Below are 22,013 nucleotides of genomic sequence, written 5' to 3' on the forward strand. Positions count from 1 at the left end.
TGAGTGAAAGTCATTTGAATTGGTTGCTTGTAAGTCGAGCGCGCTGACAAAATGTGGAGAAAACACTGTATTTGAAAGACCTGTGTGTGCAATTACAACACTAATGTTGACCTTTTTTTTACTCTTCTTTCTTCCTTTGCAGAGAGGTAAGCGACAGCGACAACCCGCTGGAAAGTTTGTACTCCCAAATTTGAAGAATGGGATTGCTGTAAGTACATGGTGTTATCAAATGTTTTCTCTTTCAAGAGAGCTATTAAGGTGAGGGTGTTTCGAAATAACAAGAAACATATATTTTAGTCTGGCTGTGTGGAGCAATCGGACCGCGGACTGGACTAACAATCCAGAGGTCGCCGGTTCGAGTCCAGCGGTTAACGCTTCAAATTGTAGATGTTAAATTGGCTTTTTGCACCTCTCCCCGACCCAGACATAAACTTTGAAAAATATTTGCATGAAATACACACTATACCTAAAATACTTAAAATAACTACAAAACATAATATACTGATAATAATTTGAATAAAAGTTTTCATAAGTATGTATTTTTTGTATGAATAAACCAGCAGTCGTGAATAAATATTAATGACTTGCCATGTACGGTTACTTGCGTAATCGTGAACAAAATTCAAGATTAAATGAATAGAAATTCAGTTTTTTCAAAGGCGAATCTTTTTCATGATTTCATGAACACACATCATGAACTCCTGAAAAAAATCACGACATCATGAAGAAATAAAATAAAATCATGAATTTATTCACATTATCATGGTTTGAGTTGATTTCCATGATTTAATAGTTTTTTTTTGTAATGACTGTGAATTAACAATACAGTAAAATATGGAAGAGCAATATTTTTTTCAATTCAATTCAATTCAGTTTATTTCTTTAGTTTATGGACTAACAGTAGTTTGGTAAGTGCAGTACTGAGTTTTGGGAAATCCTTTCAGCTGTGTATAAGGCATTTATCACAACGGATGCAAATAAAGTTGGCTGTAAAGGGAAACAAAACACCAGGAAAACAACTCGCAAAAAACCTATCACTATAAGCAATAATTTTTATTGAGCGTTGAACAAGTTTGGTTCTATGACCAAAATCTTGATGTTATTCTAGATAATAATTAGTATTACCAATTCATTACTAAGCAGTAATTTTTCAAGACACATATTTTTCATACAAAATACAAAAATGTTAATATACAAAAAAAAGGATAAAAATACAAAAATAAAACAAAAAACAAAAAGATAATTGCGAAAAAAAATTTCCAGGCACAAAAACGATACGTTTTGGTCGACTTAAACATTCCAAAACGTTGAAATGTGTCAAAAATACACATACATATTACAAAAAAAAACAAGAATCCAAAACAGACAATGAATATTTCAAAAAAAATTAGTCTGTAAATACTTAAAATACTTAAAGTTCTTGAAGTTCTTAAAATTCTTAAAATTCTTAAAATTCTTGAAATTCGTAAAATTCTTAAAATTCTTAAAATTCCTAAAATTCCTAAAATTCTTAAAAATTTTAAAATTCTTAAAATTCTTAAAATTCTTAAAATTCTTAAAATTCTTAAAATTCTTAAAATTCTTAAAATTTTTAAAATTCTTAAAATTCTTAAAATTCTTAAAATTCTTAAAATTCTTAAAATTCTTAAAATTCTTAAAATTCTTAAAATTCTTAAAATTCTTAAAATTCTTAAAATTCTTAAAATTCTTAAAATTCTTAAAATTCTTAAAATTCTTAAAATTCTTAAAATTCTTAAAATTCTTAAAATTCTTAAAATTCTTAAAATTCTTAAAATTCTTAAAATTCTTAAAATTCTTAAAATTCTTAAAATTCTTAAAATTCTTAAAATTCTTAAAATTCTTAAAATTCTTAAAATTCTTAAAATTCTTAAAATTCTTAAAATTCTTAAAATTCTTAAAATTCTTAAAATTCTTAAAATTCTTAAAATTCTTAAAATTCTTAAAATTCTTAAAATTCTTAAAATTCTTAAAATTCTTAAAATTCTTAAAATTCTTAAAATTCTTAAAATTCTTAAAATTCTTAAAATTCTTAAAATTCTTAAAATTCTAAAAATTCTAAAATTCTAAAATTCTTAAAATTCTTAAAATTCTTAAAATTCTTAAAATTCTTAAAATTCTTAAAATTCTTAAAATTCTTAAAATTCTTAAAATTCTTAAAATTCTTAAAATTCTTAAAATTCTTAAAATTCTTAAAATTCTTAAAATTCTTAAAATTCTTAAAATTCTTAAAATTCTTAAAATTCTTAAAATTCTTAAAATTCTTAAAATTCTTAAAATTCTTAAAATTCTTAAAATTCTTAAAATTCTTAAAATTCTTAAAATTCTTAAAATTCTTAAAATTCTTAAAATTCTTAAAATTCTTAAAATTCTTAAAATTCTTAAAATTCTTAAAATTCTTAAAATTCTTAAAATTCTTAAAATTCTTAAAATTCTTAAAATTCTTAAAATTCTTAAAATTCTTAAAATTCTTAAAATTCTTAAAATTCTTAAAATTCTTAAAATTCTTAAAATTCTTAAAATTCTTAAAATTCTTAAAATTCTTAAAATTCTTAAAATTCTTAAAATTCTTAAAATTCTTAAAATTCTTAAAATTCTTAAAATTCTTAAAATTCTTAAAATTCTTAAAATTCTTAAAATTCTTAAAATTCTTAAAATTCTTAAAATTCTTAAAATTCTTAAAATTCTTAAAATTCTTAAAATTCTTAAAATTCTTAAAATTCTTAAAATTCTTAAAATTCTTCAAATTCTTAAAATTCTTAAAATTCTTAAAATTCTTAAAATTCTTAAAATTCTTAAAATTCTTAAAATTCTTAAAATTCTTAAAATTCTTAAAATTCTTAAAATTCTTAAAATTCTTAAAATTCTTAAAATTCTTAAAATTCTTAAAATTCTTAAAATTCTTAAAATTCTTAAAATTCTTAAAATTCTTAAAATTCTTAAAATTCTTAAAATTCTTAAAATTCTTAAAATTCTTAAAATTCTTAAAATTCTTAAAGTTCTTAAAATTCTTAAAATTCTTAAAATTTTTAAAATTCTTAAAATTCTTAAAATTCTTAAAATTCTTAAAATTCTTAAAATTCTTAAAATTCTTAAAATTCTTAAAATTCTTAAAATTCTTAAAATTCTTAAAATTCTTAAAATTCTTAAAATTCTTAAAATTCTTAAAATTTTTAAAATTCTTAAAGTTCTTAAAATTCTTAAAATTCTTAAAATTTTTAAAATTCTTAAAATTTTTAAAATTCTTAAAATTCTTAAAATTCTTAAAATTCTTAAAATTCTTAAAATTCTTAAAATTCTTAAAATTCTTAAAATTCTTAAAATTCTTAAAATTCCTAAAATTCTTAAAATTCTTAAAATTCTTAAAATTCTTAAAATTCCTAATATTCTTAAAATTCTTAAAATCCTTAAAATTCTTTAAATCCATAAAAATTCTTAAAATTTTTAAAATTTTTAAAATTTTTAAAAATCCTAATTTTTTTTTAAATATTTTATGTATGGCCGTCATTTAGGGTTTCAGTTTTGACTAGCAACCAGGGCCTGCTTTTTAAACAATTTAAAATTAAACTCTGCTCTACTAACAGCTAGCTTATCTAAATTGATTTATTTTTAATGAATCCTTTTCCATAGAAGTCCAATTAAGAGACATTAACGATAGTTTTTTTTGAAGAATCTCACAATACTCGCTTCAATAAACTGCACTTGTGCAGTTCAAAACAATCAGGTGGTTCAAACATCATTTAGCAATAAAACTAGTCTCAAAATCGAACCGATTCGCTAGTAAAACTAAATTGATTAATTTTTATTAGCATAATGAAACTAAATCCACCATAAAATGAGTCTCGTTTGACTACTAATTCGACCACAACCAAATTCCACCCCCGCAAAGTTTTGGGGCCCGTCCAAGGTGTCCACTTTGAAGAGCCCCAACCAGACACACACACAAATTGATGGTTCACCCCATCGACACCCCATAATAAGCGTCACAGAGCTGTGAAGCCCAAATCTGCCGCTTCGTCAAACGATGATGCAATGACATCCAGCCCCCCTTCGGAATCCGTTTTGCGAAGTCCCATTCTTCGTCAAAGCTGCCAAACCGCCGGGGTCAAATAGCTGAGGTGAGGGTGCGGCCGGTCTCATTTGCATCTCAATCAATCGCAATTCCATCACTTTTTCAGCGAAAGGAGTGCTTTTTGCCTCTCCGGATTCTTTACAATTTTTACGACCAGCCAGCGCGGCGAAAGTTATGTCATTTTCGGGAGATTGACTTTTGAACCGCGGCCGCGCCATGACTGCGCAGCATTCACAGCCGCTCTTGGTCACGATTCCGTTCGATTTCGGTCTCGACTTTGCGCTTTCAATTAAATCATTTTCCTTGCAGAGCCTTCTCCTTTTGCCGGGGGAAGACGCGCTTTAGAAACAATTAGCTCTCACTAAATCCAAATACTTGGTGGCGGCGGTGGCCGCCTCAACCCAATAATCAATCTCGAACTCCATTAAGCGAGTTGTTGTGAATCACGACCCTTTCTTGGGTTGAAGCCCGCGAGGAGTTCAATAAATTCCTGGCGAGTTTTGACAAGTAGACCTAAACTTTAGGCACCAATTGAAACGTAGTTCAACATTACTCCGTAATCAACGCGTTTCCACTACTGGCCAACAGATCGCGCTAGTGTCGCTCCCACCCCAAAACTCGCAATCTACTTGTCTGTGACGCCAGCATCCCGCGGGAACCCTACACTTGCAACAATTCCAGCAATCTCTTTGTAGATCGAAACTCTGCGCTCCAGGCCAATTCCAGCCCGGCAGTGTCACCCCGGTGTCCAAGTCTCTCTAAATTATGAGCGATCCTCCCGGCTTTCTGTGGCCAAAGTCGTGCCACGTTGGTTCCGACTTTCATTAGAGGAAGGTCCGCCCGAACACGCCTAGCATCGTTTAATTGAAATCTCATAAATTAATTTCCTTTCCTTTGGCGGGATGGCGGCCCCGGAAAAAAAGTCCCACAGGAAGAACGCAGAAGGGGGGGTTGAAGAGTTCATGGGATGACCCTGGAGCAAAATCGAAGCGGACTCCGATGGACTCACGACTGCTTCACGGTCACACTTTGTGTGGAGTCCCTTGTCAAGGTATTTCCGCGGGCAGAAGGCCGGCATTTCTGTGGATTTTGGCGAGCTGGATGTCGTGTGCGACATTGAACTTGGGATGATACTGGTTTAAGGAAGAAGAACGGTGTGGGAGATCCAGCCTGCGATAAATTTGTATTTTAAATCGCCTCAAATTGTGCAAGTGCACAAATGTTGTTGGTTGGTGAAATATTTACAATTCTAATAATATGCCTGCAAATTGGTGAAACGACTAATTTTTCCGTTGAATCAGCTAAAATTGTAGCTGAATGAACCAACCTGGAAATGGTTGAATGGAAAATCCTGTTTGGTAATTCGCGAACCAACATTGATCGCCCAAATCTAAATCACATTAATGAAATTGTTTTGCATACTACAGTCATGCCTCGGTTTAGCACCGCATATGGGGGATGCAAAACCGAGGCGTGCATAACCGAGGCACAGAGCTTATGGGATTTTGGCTATATGGGAGACATTGGCTTAAATCGTACGAAAAATTATGCAAACATCAAAAAATTATAGTTTTTTGGAATCGGGATGATGCCAGTTATCCATTAAAATTATTATTTCATGAAAATTTTCACAAAAATACGTATTTTTCCTGTGCAAAATGCATTTTTTTTTCTCTAAAAAAACCAAAAATATATTGTTATTGCAATATGGGTATCAAATGATCAGGGTTTTTTCATACATTTTGTATGTAAAAACAACATTTCTAGAAAATACTCAAAATTTTCACAAAACTACGTCTTTTTGAAAAAACTCCAAATTTCAGTTTTTACAATATGGGTATCAAACGATCGGGAATTTTTCATACATTTCCAATGTAATAACAACATTTTTAGAAAATACTCAAAATTTTCACAAAACTACGTATTTTCGAATAAAATACTCAAAATTTCCGTTTTTACAATGTGGGTATCGAACGATCGGAATTTTTTCATACATTTCGAATGTTATAACAACATTTTTTGGAAATACTCGAAATTTTCACAAAACTACGTATTTCCGAAAAAAAATACTCAAAACTTCCGTTTTTACAATGTTGGTATCAAACGATCGGGATTTTTTCATACATATCGAATGTAATAACTTTTTTTTGAAAATACTCCAAATTTTCACAAAACTACGTATTTTCTGAAAAAAACCTAATTTCCGTTTTTATGATGTGGGTGTCGAACGATCGGGATTTTTTCGTAGAGCAATTCCAGCTCAAATCAGGAATTTTTCTGGTACTTTTGTACCCGACCCTCTCCGATTTCAATGAAAGTTTTTAGACATGTTATCCTAGGCCTATATAAGCCATTTTTGTGTATATGGAGCCAATAGTACTCGAAAATAACATTTGAGAAGGGCGTAAGGTATTTAAATATTTTTGTATTTTGCAATTTAAAAATTACTGTGTCTCGAAGCCATTGCGTCGTATCAAAAAGTGGTCCAAGACAAACTTGTAGGAAATTGGATGGGCTTTCTGAAAAAAATACACTGAAACAAAAATACACGCCACTTTTATGAGATTTTTTGATTTTTAAGTCTAAAACTTAAATTTAAAGGTGTTGTCACGATTTTTTTTCGTTCAAAATTTTTGAGGAAATAGCCTAAGATGTTACCAAAAGACTGACAAAAAATGCAGGATGGTATGTCTCTCCTAAAAAAATACAAAAATCATTTACTAAAACTGTTTTTTTGAAAAGTGGTCTAAACGTCAAAATTTTAAAAAACCCACAGTGAGAATCGATTCTCCAGACAATTTTACATAAAAGTCTCCATATTGACCATTGTCCTATGTCCAATCCTTGGGAAGATACAGCGGTTTTAAAAATAAAAATGATGAAAAAATGGGTTTTTTGGTGGTTTTTGACAATTTCTATATGACAGACTTGGTTTTTCAGTCTCGTAAATATTTTTACCGGAAAGCTCGTCCAATTTACCATAAGTTTGCCTTTGACAGCTTTTTGATTTGACTCGTTTTGATTTTTACGTAAGCTAATTTATTATCCAGGTTTCTACCACACTGAAAAAAATATTCTCTTTTCAGTTATTAACAATGTAATTAAGCTTATAACTGTAAGCCCTTACATTCAATTGAAATGCTGTCAAAGGCAAACTTATGGGAAATTGGACGAGCTTTCCGGTAAAAATATTTACGAGACTGAAAAACCAAGTCTGTCATATAGAAATTGCCAAAAACCACCAAAAAACCCATTTTTTCATCATTTTTATTTTTAAAACCGCTGTATCTTCCCAAGGATTGGACATAGGACAATGGTCAATATGGAGACTTTTATGTAAAATTGTCTGGGGAACCGATTCTCACTATGGGTTTTTTAAAATTTTGACGTTTAGACCACTTTTCAAAAAACAGTTTTAGTAAATGATTTTGTATTTTTTAGGAGAGACATACCATCCTGCATTTTTCGTCAGTCTTTTGGTAACATCTTAGGCTATTTCCTCAAAATTCTGAACGAAAAAAAATCAACACACCTTTAAATTTAAGTTTTAGACTTAAAAATCAAAAAATCTCATAGAAGTGGCGTTTATTTTTGTTTCAGTGTATTTTTTTCAGAAAGCCCATCCAATTTCCTATAAGTTTGTCTTGGACCACTTTTTGATACGACGCAATGGCTTCGAGACACAGTAATTTTTAAATGGCAAAATACAAAAATATTTAAAACCCTTACGCCCTTCTCAAATGTTATTTTCGAGTACTATTGGCTCCATATACACAAAAATTGCTTATATAGGCCTAGGATAACATGTCTAAAAACTTTCATTGAAATCGGAGAGGGTCGGGTACAAAAGTACCAGAAAAATTCCTGATTTGAGCTGGAATTGCTCCATATATTTCAAATGTAATAACAATATTTTTTGAAAATACTAAAATTTTTCACAAAACTTCGTATTTCCGAAAAAAAATTGTAAAATTTCCGTTTTTACAATGTGGGTATCAAACGATCGGGATTTTTTCATACATTTCGAAAGTTATTGAAAAAATGAAAATACTCAAAGTTTTCACAAAACTACGTATTTTTGTTAAAAATTGATTTGATTATTTGATATCCATATTGTAAAAACAATACAAAAATACGAAGTTTTGTGAAATTTTTGAGTATTTTCAAAAAATATTGTTATAACATTCGAAATGTATGAATAAATTCCGATCGTTTGATACCCACATTGTAAAAACGGAAATTTTGAGTATTTTATTCGAAAATACGTAGTTTTGTGAAAAATTAGAGTTTTTTTCTAAAAATTTTGTTATTACATTCGAAATGTATGAAAAAATCCCGATCGTTTAATACCCATATTGTAAAAATTGAAATTTTGAGTATTTTATTCAAAAATACGTAGTTTTGTAAAATTTTTGAGTATTTTCTAGAAATGTTGTTATTACATTCGAAATGTATGAAAAAAATTCCGATCGTTTGATACCCATATTGTAAAAATTGAAATTTTGAGCATTTTTTTCAAAAATAACCTAGTTTTGTGAAAATTTGGAGTAATTTCTAAAAAAAATATTATTTTATCCGAAATGTATGAAAAAACCTGATCATTTGATACCCATATTCCAATAACATTTTTTTTTGATTCTTTAGAGAAATTTTTTTTTATTTTATTTTTGTAATTTTTGTCATTTTTATCACAATTTCTGTAAAAAAAGAAACATTGTTTTAATGCTTGGTCATATCGAACTTTTATTTAGTTTTCAAAAAATCAATTAATACCCTGTCAACAGGACTGCTTCTTGCAGAATGCCCTCACCGATTCGCTGTCGTCCTCGCACTTATCATTCTTTCCGTTGAAGATTTTCTGGTCCGGACAGATGCCATATCTCAGATCGAGCTTCCCGTCAACCCTAACGCACGCACAATAGGCACGTGGCTTCCACGGTTTGGTGCAATCCTTGTCGACCTTGGTACATTTCATGCTTTTGCAGTACTTTTCAACATTGTCACTCAGCACAAGCGTCGCGAGAACCGCCAAGAGAAGGGTGAAAGTTACTGAAATTTTAGAGGTTTTGAATATTTTTTGTTTTTGATTTTAAATCTCACTTACCGAAGTATCTAGCCATCTTTGAGAAATGAATGCTGAATTTTAGAAGTTGCGGGGCTTTTATAGAACAACAATTCCGTAATTTTGTAATTGTTAGAAATTTAAATAAATATGAGTTATATAAATTGTGAAATTAATTAAAGCCACAAGTATTGAATTATGAATATTCAATAGTTTTCCGTTTTGAAAGGTGGAAAACTTACAACAGAAATGAAATAATAACACGGCCATAATCAATTGCTCAACCACAATCGGCTTTCTATAAAAGTCAGAAGATTCTCCACCACGTTGTTAGTAGTACTCAAAGATGGCTCGTTTTATGGGTGAGTTGAACTTGATATCTTACACTAACTTATGTGAAACAAATTATTTTCCAGCAATTTTCTCCATTCTGATGCTCTTAACGGTTGCCATCGTGAGCTGTAGCAAAACCGAAAAGTACTGCAAACACATCCGCTGTACCGTCGTGGACAAGGATTGCACCAGACCGTTGAAGGCGCGCGCCTTCTGCTCCTGCTACATGAAGGGCGGTAAGCTCAAGAAAGCGTACGGAACGTGCCCAAACAAGACGATTTTCAATGGAGAAACGGACCGGTGCGAGACGGACAGCCGGACGGCTCGGGCATTTTGTAAGAGGCAGTGAAGTGCTGGAGGATTTTTTTTTGAAAATACTTTGATTAATTTGAAGATAAAAAGATTATGTAAAGTACTGAAAAATACTTTTCGCAACTACGTTGTGAAAATACTCACTTTCCCTTCACTTCTCACAGCGGCCAACAGGGCTTGTAATCAAACGACATTTTATTTTGACAGTTGACCGAGCTTGTCTTTCGGTTTCGCTGCGTCCGTCAGACCTTGCTCTCACTCACACACATCCGAACGAGGGCAACGCAAAGTCACTCACACAGCCATTTGACGGCATTCTCTCGTGGCAACTTCATGTGTATCAACTGACGGTCGCATCCAAACAACGATCACGACCGGCGCTGTCAGGGAACGTTCATCGGTCGGGTCAACGGTGATGCTCTGTCAAATATTAGGTAATCTCTGTCAGTGATCGATTCTTTTTCAATAGAGCAGGTCGCTTCAGTGTCTTGCGAACCTTCGTGGTGAACGGACACTAGAGCTGCGGTATTTTTTACTACCTAAGCTCAGAGTTATTTCAAAACAAAATTCACAGTCTTTTTAAAGACTACCTGAGTTATTTTCCAAAATTCTAAACAGTCTTTTCAAGACTAACCCCGCCTGAAATTTTGTTGTATTTTACAAACGAAGCCATCTTTTAAGAGAACTTTGCTTGCAAAATGCGTCAAAACAAAGGTAAACGCAAATCTTCTGAAGATTTGGTCGTTACGTCGGTGAAGCGTTTGAACGCTAAACCGGCTAACGGAAACAGAAAAAAAACAGCCTCTTCTGAGGTCTGATTCTGATTCTGAATGTGAGGTCAATCCTCCAATTCCATTGACAAACAGTTTCGGTGTTTTATCCGAAACTGATGACAAGAACCTTCTCCTCGTACTGAGCCTTCTGCCGTCGAGAAACGAGTAAAGGCTCCGCCAATTGTTGTGACTTCCGTCTCCGATTTGGCCAGCTTTCGAACGCAACTGAAGAATTGCAAGGAAACTTGCAATTTGAAGGTTTCGTTCCAGATTGGTCGAAGAGGAGAATGTCGCTTGTTGACGGAATCTTTACAAGATCACCAAACTTTTGTTGGTTATTTGAAAAACCACAAACACAATTTCTACACGTATGAGACCAAGAATGCTCGGCCATTCAAGGCGGTCTTGAAAGGTCTCTCCAACGACTTGTCGGTGGATGAGATCAAAAACGAACTTAAGGTGTTGCTTGGCTTTGCCCCATTCCAAGTAATACCAATGAAGAAAAATCAAACGGGAATATTTCTCGCTTTGGTTTGACTTCACAATTTTATCTGATTCATTTCAACAGAAATGAAATCAACAATTGCAACTTTTGGACAAAGTTCAGTTTTTGTTCCATGTACGGGTAAAGTGGGAGCATTTTAAGAAACATGGCGGTAATGGCCAGAATCTGACCCAGTGCCGGCGTTGCCAGGCATTCGGTCACGGTACTGATCATTGCGCCATGGTTCCAAAATGCATGGTTTGCGGGGATTCTTCTCACGACAAGGACAATTGTCCCGTGAAAGAAGTCACCCAATTTAAATGTGCAAATTGTGGTGGAAATCACAAATCAAATTTCTGGGATTGCCCCATCAGAAAAAGGTTTTGGATTCTAGTGCTAAGCATCAGCCGAAATCCAAACCGAAATTTTCTCAAAGTCAGGTTGTACCTGCATCTTTAAATCAAACGTTCGTGCTGTCTCACTCGAACAATTCTAGAAATACCCCTACCGTGGAAAAGTTAGGTAACAACAATGGCATTTCTTATGCTAACGTCGTTTCGGGTTCATCCACGAATTTTAAATCCTCTACCAATCTTTCTGAAATTGGGCAGGTACCTCAAATCTCATTTGAAAATGTTTCTGCTGGCAACGCTTTGGGATCTTCTGATCTCGGCGATGTTACGTTTGAAAAAATGACTTTTTTGCAAAACTCACTGTTTGGTTTGATTCAAACAATGAGTAATGCTACATCCATGATGGAAGCAATCCAGATTGGATTAAAATTTGCGAATGATGTTGTTCTTACCCTGAAGTTTAATCATGGATCTAAGTAATTCCATCAATATTATGAATTTTAATGCTCGCTCTTTAAAAGCGAAAGAAAATGAATTTTTCAACTTTTTACGAGTTCATAACGTGCATGTTGCTGTTATAACCGAAACATTTTTAAAAACTAACTTAATCCACCTATGTGGTTGGTGCCTTCCTCACTCTTTTCCAAAAATGGGTGATATGTAATATGATGGGTTTGGACACAAATTTTGTCTAATTTCGTTAAGTTCCGGAATACAAAAAAAACACACATATCACTCAAGGGCTCATAAGTTGCATCATAAGTGGTCAGAACTCGAGATAGGGTTGCCAGATCTTCAATGTTTTAAACTTGGCCTTTCAATTACCTTACCAATGATGGGTCGGATGATGGATCCGGATATTGTTTACATACATTTAAGTGAGATCCGACTACAAAAAAAGTGCATAAATATCACTTAAGTGGTGAGAACTCGAGACAGGGTTGCCAGATTATCAATGTTGTAGGCTCGTTGGAAAGGTCTTTTGACTACCTAACCAACGATGGGTCGGATGATGGATCCGGACATTGTTTACATACATTTAAGTGAGATCCGGCTACAAAAAAGTGCATAAATATCACTTAAGTGGTGAGAACTCGAGACAGGGTTGCCAGATTATCAATGTTGTAGGCTCGTTGGAAAGGTCTTTTGACTACCTAACCAACGATGGGTCGGATGATGGATCCGGACATTGTTTACATACATTTAAGTGAGATCCGGCTACAACAAAAGTGCATAAATATAACTTAAGTGGTCAGAACTCGAGACAGGGTTGCCAGATTATCAATGTTGTAGGCTCGTTGGAAAAGTCTTTTGACTACCTAACCAACGGGTCGGATTATGGATCCGGACATTGTTTACATACATTTAAGTGAGATCCGGCTACAAAAAAAGTGCATAAATATCATTTAAGTGGTCAGAACTCGAGACAAGGTTGCCAGATCTTCAATATTTTAGACTCTTTGAAAAGGTCTTTCAATTACCCAACCAACGATGGGTCGGATGATGGATCCGGACATTGTTTACATACATTTAAGTGAGATCCAGCTACAAAAAAAGTGCATAAATATCACTTAAGTGGTCAGAACTCGAGACAGGTTTGCCAGATTATCAATGTCGTAGGCTCGTTGGAAAGGTCTTTTGACTACCTAACCAACGATGGGTCGGATGATGGATCCGGACATTGTTTACATACATTAAAGTGAGATCCGGCTACAAAAAAGTGCATAAATATCACTTAAGTGGTGAGAACTCGAGACAGGGTTGCCAGATTATCAATGTTGTAGGCTCGTTGGAAAGGTCTTTTGACTACCTAACCAACGATGGGTCGGATGATGGATCCGGACATTGTTTACATACATTTAAGTGAGATCCGGCTACAAAAAAGTGCATAAATATCACTTAAGTGGTGAGAACTCGAGACAGGGTTGCCAGATTATCAATGTTGTAGGCTCGTTGGAAAGGTCTTTTGACTACCTAACCAACGATGGGTCGGATGATGGATCCGGACATTGTTTACATACATTTAAGTGAGATCCGGCTACAAAAAAAGTGCATAAATATCACTTAAGTGGTCAGAACTCGAGACAAGGTTGCCAGATTATCAATGTTGTAGACTCGTTGGTAAGGTCTTTTGATTACCCAACCAACGATGGGTCGGATGATGGATCCGGACATTGTTTTTACATACATTTAAGTGAGATCCGGCTACAAAAAAGTACATAAATATCACTTAAGTGGTCATAACTCGAGACAGGGTTGCCAGATCTTCAATGTTTTATACTCGTTGGAAAGGTTTTTTGATTACCTAACCAACGATGGGTTGGATGATGGATCCGGACATAGTTTACATACATTTAAGCGAGATCCGGCTACACAAATAGTGCATAAATATCACTTAAGTGGTCAGAACTCGAGACAGGGTTGCCAGATTATCAATGTTGTAGACTCGTTGGAAAGGTCTTTCGATTACCTAACCAACGATGGGTCGGATGATGGATCTGGACATTGTTTACATACATTTAAGTGAGATCCGGCTACAAAAAATTACATAAATATCACTTAAGTGGTTATAACTTGAGACAGGGTTGCCAGATTATCAATGTTTTTGACTCGTTGGAAAGGTCTTTCAATTACCTTACTAACGATGTATAGCATGATGATGTTTGGTTCAGTTTACTGCCATTTATTCAACTTCTGAAAATATGCGAAAACACATTTTTATACATAACTTTTGAACTACTTATCGAAACTTCAAACAATTCAATAGCACCGTATGGGACCCTAAACCAAGTCGAATGCGACTGGTTTGGTCAAAATCAGTTCAGCCAGTGCTGAGAAACTGCGTGACATTATTGGTCACATACACACACACATACACACACACACACACACACATACACACAGACATTTGTTCAGTTTTCAATTCTGAGTCGATATGTATACATCAAGGTGGGTTTTCGAGCTTAAAATAAAAAGTTCAATTTTGGAGCAGGATTATAGCCTTACCTCAGTGAGGAAGGCAAAACTGGCACTTATTTGAAAAGTGATCCAGATTATAAAGTTATAACTAATAACCGAATGAATCGAAATGGCGGTGGAGTTGCAATAGTTATCCACCGTAGTATGACTTATAGCACGTTACGTGACTTTAAGTTAAAAGTTATTGAAAGTTTGGGCATTGAACTTGAAACTTCTTTTGGGAAAATTATGATTGCAGCTGCATACTTGCCTTTCAATGCACTGGGGAAAATAAAAATTATTTCAAAGGGGATTTGAATAAACTTACTCGGCATAGATCTCGATTTTTGATCATCGGTGATTTTAATGCCAAACACCAATCTTGGAATAATTCAAAAGTAAATTCCAATGGTAAAATTCTGTTCAGAGATTGCACTTCTGGTCTTTATTCGGTTTTATACCCGAATGGGCCAACTTGCTTTTCTTCTGTTAGAAATCCATCAACAATTGATTTGGTTTTGACAAATCAAAGTCAGTATTGTGGTCCTTTAGTGACTCATGCTGATTTTGATTCTGATCATCTTCCAGTAACTTTTTCACTTTCTCATGAAGCAGTTACCAGACCCAATAGTTCTGTGTTTAATTACCACAAAGCTAATTGGGACAGGTATCAGCATCATATTGAGAATAATTTAAATCATGATTTTGTTTTAGAAACCAAAGCTGATATTGATTCAGCCTTGGAATCTTTAACTAATGCAATTTTGGATGCTAGGAATATTGCTATTCCTAAAGTCCAAGTCAAATTTGATTCTCCCATTATTGATGACGATCTTCAGCTTCTGATTCGTCTGAAAAATGTTCGCCGAAGACAGTATCAACGTTCTCGTGATCCTGCACTGAAGCGAATTCAAAAGATTTGCAAAAGGTTATTGACCACAGATTCACTCTCCTGCGAAATGAAAAGTTCGCAAGAGATGTCGAACAAATTAAACCTTATTCCAAACCTTTTTGGAAACTTTCAAAGGTTCTTAAGAAACCTCAAAACCCATCCCTTCTTTAAAAGATGGTGATAATATTCTACTAACTAATGGGGAAAAAGCTCAAAAACTTGCTCAGCAGTTTGAGAGTGCTCATAATTTCAACTTGAATGTTTTGAGTCCTATTGAAAATCAAATTTCAATAGAATTTCAGAATATTGTTGAACAAGAATTTTCATCAGATGAAGTTTTTAATACGGATCTGAATGAAATAAAATCTATTATCAAAAATTTAAAAATATGAAAGCCCCTGGTGAGGATGGCATTTTTACATTTTAATCAAAAAATTACCAGAAGCAACTTTAAGTAGCTTGGTCAAAATTTTCAACAAATGTTTTGATTTGGCATATTTTCCCAGCAGTTGGAAAAATGCCAAAGTAATTCCGATTTTGAAACCGGATAAAAATCCTGCTGAAGCCTCGAGCTATCGGCCCATTAGTTTGCTTTCATCTATAAGTAAATTATTCGAAAGAATAATTCTTAATAGAATGATGACGCACATTAATGAAAATTCAATTTTCGCTGATGAGCAGTTTGGATTTCGCCTTGGGCATTCAACTACTCATCAGTTGTTGAGAGTTTCAAATTTGATTCGAAGCAACAAATCTGAGGGCTATTCTACTGGCGCTGCTCTTCTAGACATAGAAAAAGCATTTGACAGTGTTTGTCATAAAGGTTTGATTGCGAAATTGAAAAGGTTTAATTTTCCGATTTATATCGTGAAAATTATTCAAAATTATTTGACGGATCGTACTCTGCAGGTATGTTATCAGAATAGCAAATCTGATCAACTACCTGTACGTGCTGGCGTCCCTCAAGGAAGCATTTTGGGTCCAATTTTATACAATATTTTTACTTCTGACTTGCCTGATTTGCCCCAGGATGTCAGAAATCACTTTTGCTGATGACACAAGCATCTCCGCCAAAGGCAGAAGCCTTCGTGTCATCACAAGAAGATTACAAAAAGCTTGGATATTTTCAATTCTTATTTGAAAGAATGGAAAATTACTCCAAATGCTGCAAAAACTCAACTTATTATTTTCCCTCACAAACCAAGGGCTGATTTTCTTAAACCAAAAGTCATCACATTATAAAGATGAATGAGGTAAATTTAAAGTGGGAGGATCAAGTGAAATATCTTGGACTTGGTTTTGACAAAAACCTTACTTACAAGGATCACATTGAAAGTATCCAGGTTAAAAGTAACAAATATATTAAATGTTTGTACCCACTTATAAACAGGAATTCTAGACTTTGTCTCAAGAATAAACTGTTAATTTATAAACAAATTTTCAGACCTGCCATGCTTTATGCTGTGCCGATCTGGACAAGCTGTTGCTTAACCAGGAAGAAAAAACTTCAGAGGATTCAGAACAAAATTCTGAAAATGATTCTGAAACTTCCTCCCTGGTTCAGCACCAGTGAACTTCATCAATTAGCCGAAGTTGACACTTTGGATGTTATGTCCAATAAGATAATTGATGCATTTCGACAAAAATCATTGCAGTCTTCAGCTGCATTGATCCGCTCTTTATATAGTTTATAAGTTAGTTTTAAGGTATCCCTTTTCCTTTTGTACATGTAGGACCTCCTACATTTGAAATCACTGAATAGCGAAAGCTACAATATTTCATGAATAAATGAAAGTTGCTCGTATTTAAAATTGAGGTGAAAAGTCATCGTTTGTGATTGGACACTCAATAATATTTTAACTGAATGAATGTACATGGAAAAGAAATTTGAATAAATATAAATTTAAAAAAAAAAAAAAAAAGAGCAGGTCGCTTAGTCGTAAAATTTTCAATTACTATGTATGGGACTTTGTTGAAATTGGTGCTGAAGTCGGCGAAATTGGGTCTTTTTGTAAAGTCGGAGTAGGGGTCAGAGTCTGCCAGTCGATCTGCCTTGATGTAATTCACGGAGCGTGGGATAGCGATCATCTAACAGATGTTGTATTTATTGTAGAAATTCTTTTATATCTTGCAATCCAAGCATTTTCAAATTAAAAAAATTGTAAACTTGTTCTATGAATGTGGCTCAAATATTAAAACTCAGTCATAATTGAGAGAAGTCAGCAGTTTTAAAGTTGAACAGATACATCAGTAAGTGTTGCAAACAACAAACTTAACTGTCTTTATATTTTTGATTAGTGGTCTAAAATCTGCTGTTTCTGTTCAGATTGTAGTTCTGATTTCCGATCCCGAAAAAATACAACATTTTATCTTATTTGATCGTTTCCATGCAATATGGTTGTCAAACTTTGTATTTTGGCATAAAATTTAAGAAAAAATGCCTTTAGACTGTAGATTTTAGCAGGCATCAGTAATTTCAGCCAACTCAAACATTAATCAACTTTCCCAAAATGTGCTTAATTTTCCTCAAATTCTTCTCAGAATCTTCCTTCTCTTTTTCCTAAAATCCCTCAAAAACTCCATCCTCCAAAACCTCGAATTATCATCCCCACCGCCTCTGACGGACGCGGAATTCGTCCAAGACCCCATCGTTTTCGGGCTGATTGAAAAACTTGCAATTCCCGGAAGGTCGCCCCCGTCCGTTCTTCCGTTGGCAAGTCGTGTTTTTTTGTGTGTGTGAGATGCACAAAAAAGGGAGGTCTCAAAACTAAATGCTTTTTTGCCATTTTATGATGGTCGCAAAAAAAAAGTTGCAGCTTTTTTGTGATGCAATTTCAAGGCTTATAAGACAAGGTAGCTGCAGAGATCAGACGAGATCTCACTGTCGGCGGAAGAATTTCTGGCGAAACAGTTGAAGGGTAGATCTTTTCTGCGAAAAAAGGGGCCTGAAAAATGACGAGTCCGGAGCGAAACTAAACGTTTTTACCTCAAAGGGAGCTGGGTTCGTCGCTGAAAAGTGACAGCGCGCGCGTTCAAGTCACCGCGCTGCTTTAAAACAAAAGAGCAACAATGAGAAAGTCTTGTGCATTCGAAGCTTGCCGGAATGCCCCAAAGGGGGAAGCGAAGAAGATGGACCTCTGAAAAATGATGCGGACGTCCTTTTCTTGAATGTCCAGCAAGAGGTGGGGGGGGGATGGAACGAAGGTCATCGTGATCGTGGAAAAGTCGTCAGTTTTAGCGCAAGAGCTTAAACGGGTCGGTTAATGGACGAGATGACCTCAATTTTGACGGGTAGAAGATTAGCGGGGCAGAATTTCAGGCAAGATACATGATGATGCCTCAGATCGGTTTGATAGAACTTTAAAATGATGCGGTATTTTTGTTAAAATTATTTTTCATTCGAAATATGTGAAACGGCAATTGCTTTTTTGCTTTTGACAGTTGCGAAACAAAGCGAAAATAAAAACGTACAAATTTGTAGAAAAAAGAGGCCAAAATGCATTGAAAATTAGCTAAAATTTGAAAACTGTATAAACGATATTTTTTTAATTGTTATTTTAATTGCATTTGACAGCTGTGAGTCATCTTTACATTGAAAATTCCCGAACTTGGAAAAATGTGCCCAATTTTTTTTTCAAAACATATTGCAAACTGCAATTTTTTTGTTAAACATGTGAGAAATTTGTCACAGTGTTTAAAACGATAATTTTATTTTGGTAAAAAAATACTATAAAAAACGATAGAGTGATAATTTTTCGTTTGTATTTTCAAACAAATAAAAATAACGATCAAAACGACTAAAATGTTTAAAACGATCTTCAATCATTATATTAAATTATTTTCAAAAAATAATTCTTTGAGAATAAGAAACCATTCTTTTGACATTTCCATCAAATTGCACTTTTCTCCCCAGCCCTCCACGTGCGCCACACGTGCTCGCTACTTCACAGCCCCTACACCCCAAACAGTTGTGTAACCCTGTCACATATTTGTCGAGCTGCCTTCCCGCAGACGTTACCGTTTCTTGACTCAGCTTTCCGTCGCTCAACAGCCACCGCCTACGACTTATTTTTTTCCACGCTGTTCAGTGCAGTTCGTTGCGGTTGAGGCTTAGGGAAGAACGACCAGCAAAAAAACGATATGATGTGCCTTAAGGTTGGATATTATAAATTTTTAACGGTCTGGAAGGTTTTTCCCCCCCTCAGCGCACCCGGAAAGTATGCAACGCGGTGACATTACTGACAGCAAATTTTACTTTCTCGCGTTTGCTAACGCACAAAAACACGGTCTAAAGGTGAAACGAGCAAAAATCTCGAATGCAACCAGAATTGAATCGTTTCCACAGCGTACTGATGCGTGAAAGGCCGTTTCTTTCCGGTTTCAGGGCTAGTGTCTGGAGTGTGGTGTGACGTAACGTGTGTACGATGTGGTTGTTGGGGTTGACATTTTGTTTGTTTTTACGTGCGCGGTATGGGCGTTGAAAGTGAGTTACTTTTTAATGGATTGAACGAAGAAAAAAGCTTGAAATTCAGCAATTCATAGATTAGTTGAAATATTTAGAAAGTCCTAATCGTTTTTATCATTTTTATCGTTTTGATCGTTTTTATCGTTTTGACCGTTTTTGATAGTTTTTGGTGGATTGTATCATTTCAGAACGCTTTAAATGTTCAGGAGATGACCAACTTGCATCCCAAGTAAAATATTTCCCACGGAATGTAACGGGGTTCGGCGATCTCTTTGAAAAATTACACCTTCATAACAAACCATTACTCAAACACGTGGTCTACAACAGCGGTGCGTTTCTGACGTTTACTTCTCAAAAAGTTTCGCAATCGTTCACACTTAGCTCATGCACGTCCAAACAACCGCGCGTGGTCCTAATGTAGAAGAATTACTCATTTCTCATTACGCACGTACGATGCCTTTGGGTTGGAAGGAAAAAGCTGCCATAAATCATGCTCGCCTCTTCAAGTCTTGCGTACGATCCCCCACCTCTTCGAACGCATAAATCACGTTTATGTTAGTTTGTTGTAGTTGAAGTTTTTTCGGTGAAATCTCTCTCGAAAAAAATGGGCAAACGAAAACGATTAAAATTCTAAACAATGTTGCCTTCCTCGTTCCCCAGACAGACAGCGCCCAATCACAATAAACCGGCATGGTTTCCGATCGTAATTCATGGACGCCCCCGAACAAATCCGCGACGGTGTGTATGACTAATGGTTCGGGTGAAAACAAAATTTGAATAACTCGCGTTCTAAGTCTCAGAACGAGTGCGACCTCCCGCTGGGATTTGCTGCAATTCTTCTGCAAGAGAGCGTGAAATATGCCCACTGATTGTTCGGGAGGGGGGTTGTTCTGCAGTTTGGAGTGTGGATGCACGGAAAGGATGCATTTTCGTGTGGCAAAATTGACGGAAATGTCAAAATATCATCGATTGTGTTAAACCGGCTAAAAAAAATTTAATGTTCAGAAAAAGGTTCAGATTGTCTCAGAATATTGAATTTTCTCAAATTTTATCAAGAAATCTAAAACTGTCTCAAGTTGTCTCAAAATGTCTCAAGTTGTCTCAAATTGACTCAAGTTGTCTCAAACTATGCAATGTACAGATACAGGTTCAGTTTGTCTCAGAATATTGAATTTTCGCAAATTATACCAAAAAGTCTAATACTGTCTCAAGTTGTCTCAAACTGTACAATGTACAGAAAAAGGTTCAGTTTGTCTCAGAATATTGATTTTTTTCAAATTTCACTAAGAAGTCTAACACTGTCTCAAGTTGCCTCAAGTTGTCTCAAATTGACGCAAATTGTCTCAATTTGTCTCAAACTGTACAATGTACAGAAAAAGGATCAGTTTGTCTCAGAATATTGATTTTTCTCAAATTCCACCAAGAAATCTTACACTGTCTGAAGTTGCCTTAAGTTGTCTCAAATTGTCTTAAATTGTCTCAAATTGACTCAAATTGTCTCAAATTGTCTCAAATCGTACAATGTACAGCAAAAGGTTTAGTATGTCTCAGAATATAGATTTTTATAAAATTATATCAAGAAGTCTAACACTGCCTCAAGTTGTCTTAAGTTGTCTCAAACTGTCTCCAATTGTCTCAAATTGTCTTCATCAAACTGTTTTAAATTGGTATCAAGAAGTCCAACACTGTCTCAAGTTGTCTTATGTTGTCTTAAGTTGTCTTAAGTTCTCTCAAACTGTACAATGTACAGCAAAAGGTTCAGTTTGTCTCAGAATATTGAATTTTCTCGAATTCCACCAAGAAGTCTTACACTGTCTCAAGTTGCCTTAAGTTGTCTCAAATTGTCTCAAATTGACTCAAATTGTCTCAAATCGTACAATGTACAGCAAAAGGTTTAGTTTGTCTCAGAATATTGATTTTTCTAAAATTATATCAAGAAGTCTAACACTGCCTCAAGTTTTCTTAAGTTGTCTCAAGTCGTCTCAAACTGTCTCAAGTTGTCTTAAATTGTCTTCATCAAACTGTTTTGAATGGGTATATCAAAAAGTCTAACACTGTATCATGTTGTATTGTGTTGTCTTCTGTTGTCTTAAGTTGTCTCAAACTGTCTCAAATTGTCTCAATATTGTCTAAAAATGGTCTCAGTCTTTCTCAAGTTGTCGCAAACTGTCTCAAACTGTCTTTGTTTCTCACAATTTTCATCAAATAAATATTAATTGTTTAAATTGTCTGAAACATAAATAAAAAGTCTCAAATGGTCACTCAAATGAAATGCTCAAACTGTCTAAATT

General features: G+C 34.4%; 1 protein-coding gene across 1 annotated transcript in view; it reads left to right on the forward strand.

Moving 5' to 3' along the window:
• LOC6040719 (cadherin-86C) overlaps positions 1-22,013 on the forward strand; it is a 313,005-nt gene that overhangs the window by 75,719 nt on the left and 215,273 nt on the right. The window contains exon 2 of the mRNA XM_038266437.1: positions 143-146. The gene's annotated coding sequence lies outside the window, so the exon portion shown is untranslated. The remainder of the gene's footprint in view (positions 1-142; positions 147-22,013) is intronic.

This window comes from Culex quinquefasciatus, chromosome 1 (assembly GCF_015732765.1).
Source record: "Culex quinquefasciatus strain JHB chromosome 1, VPISU_Cqui_1.0_pri_paternal, whole genome shotgun sequence".
Lineage (NCBI taxonomy): Eukaryota > Metazoa > Arthropoda > Insecta > Diptera > Culicidae > Culex > Culex quinquefasciatus.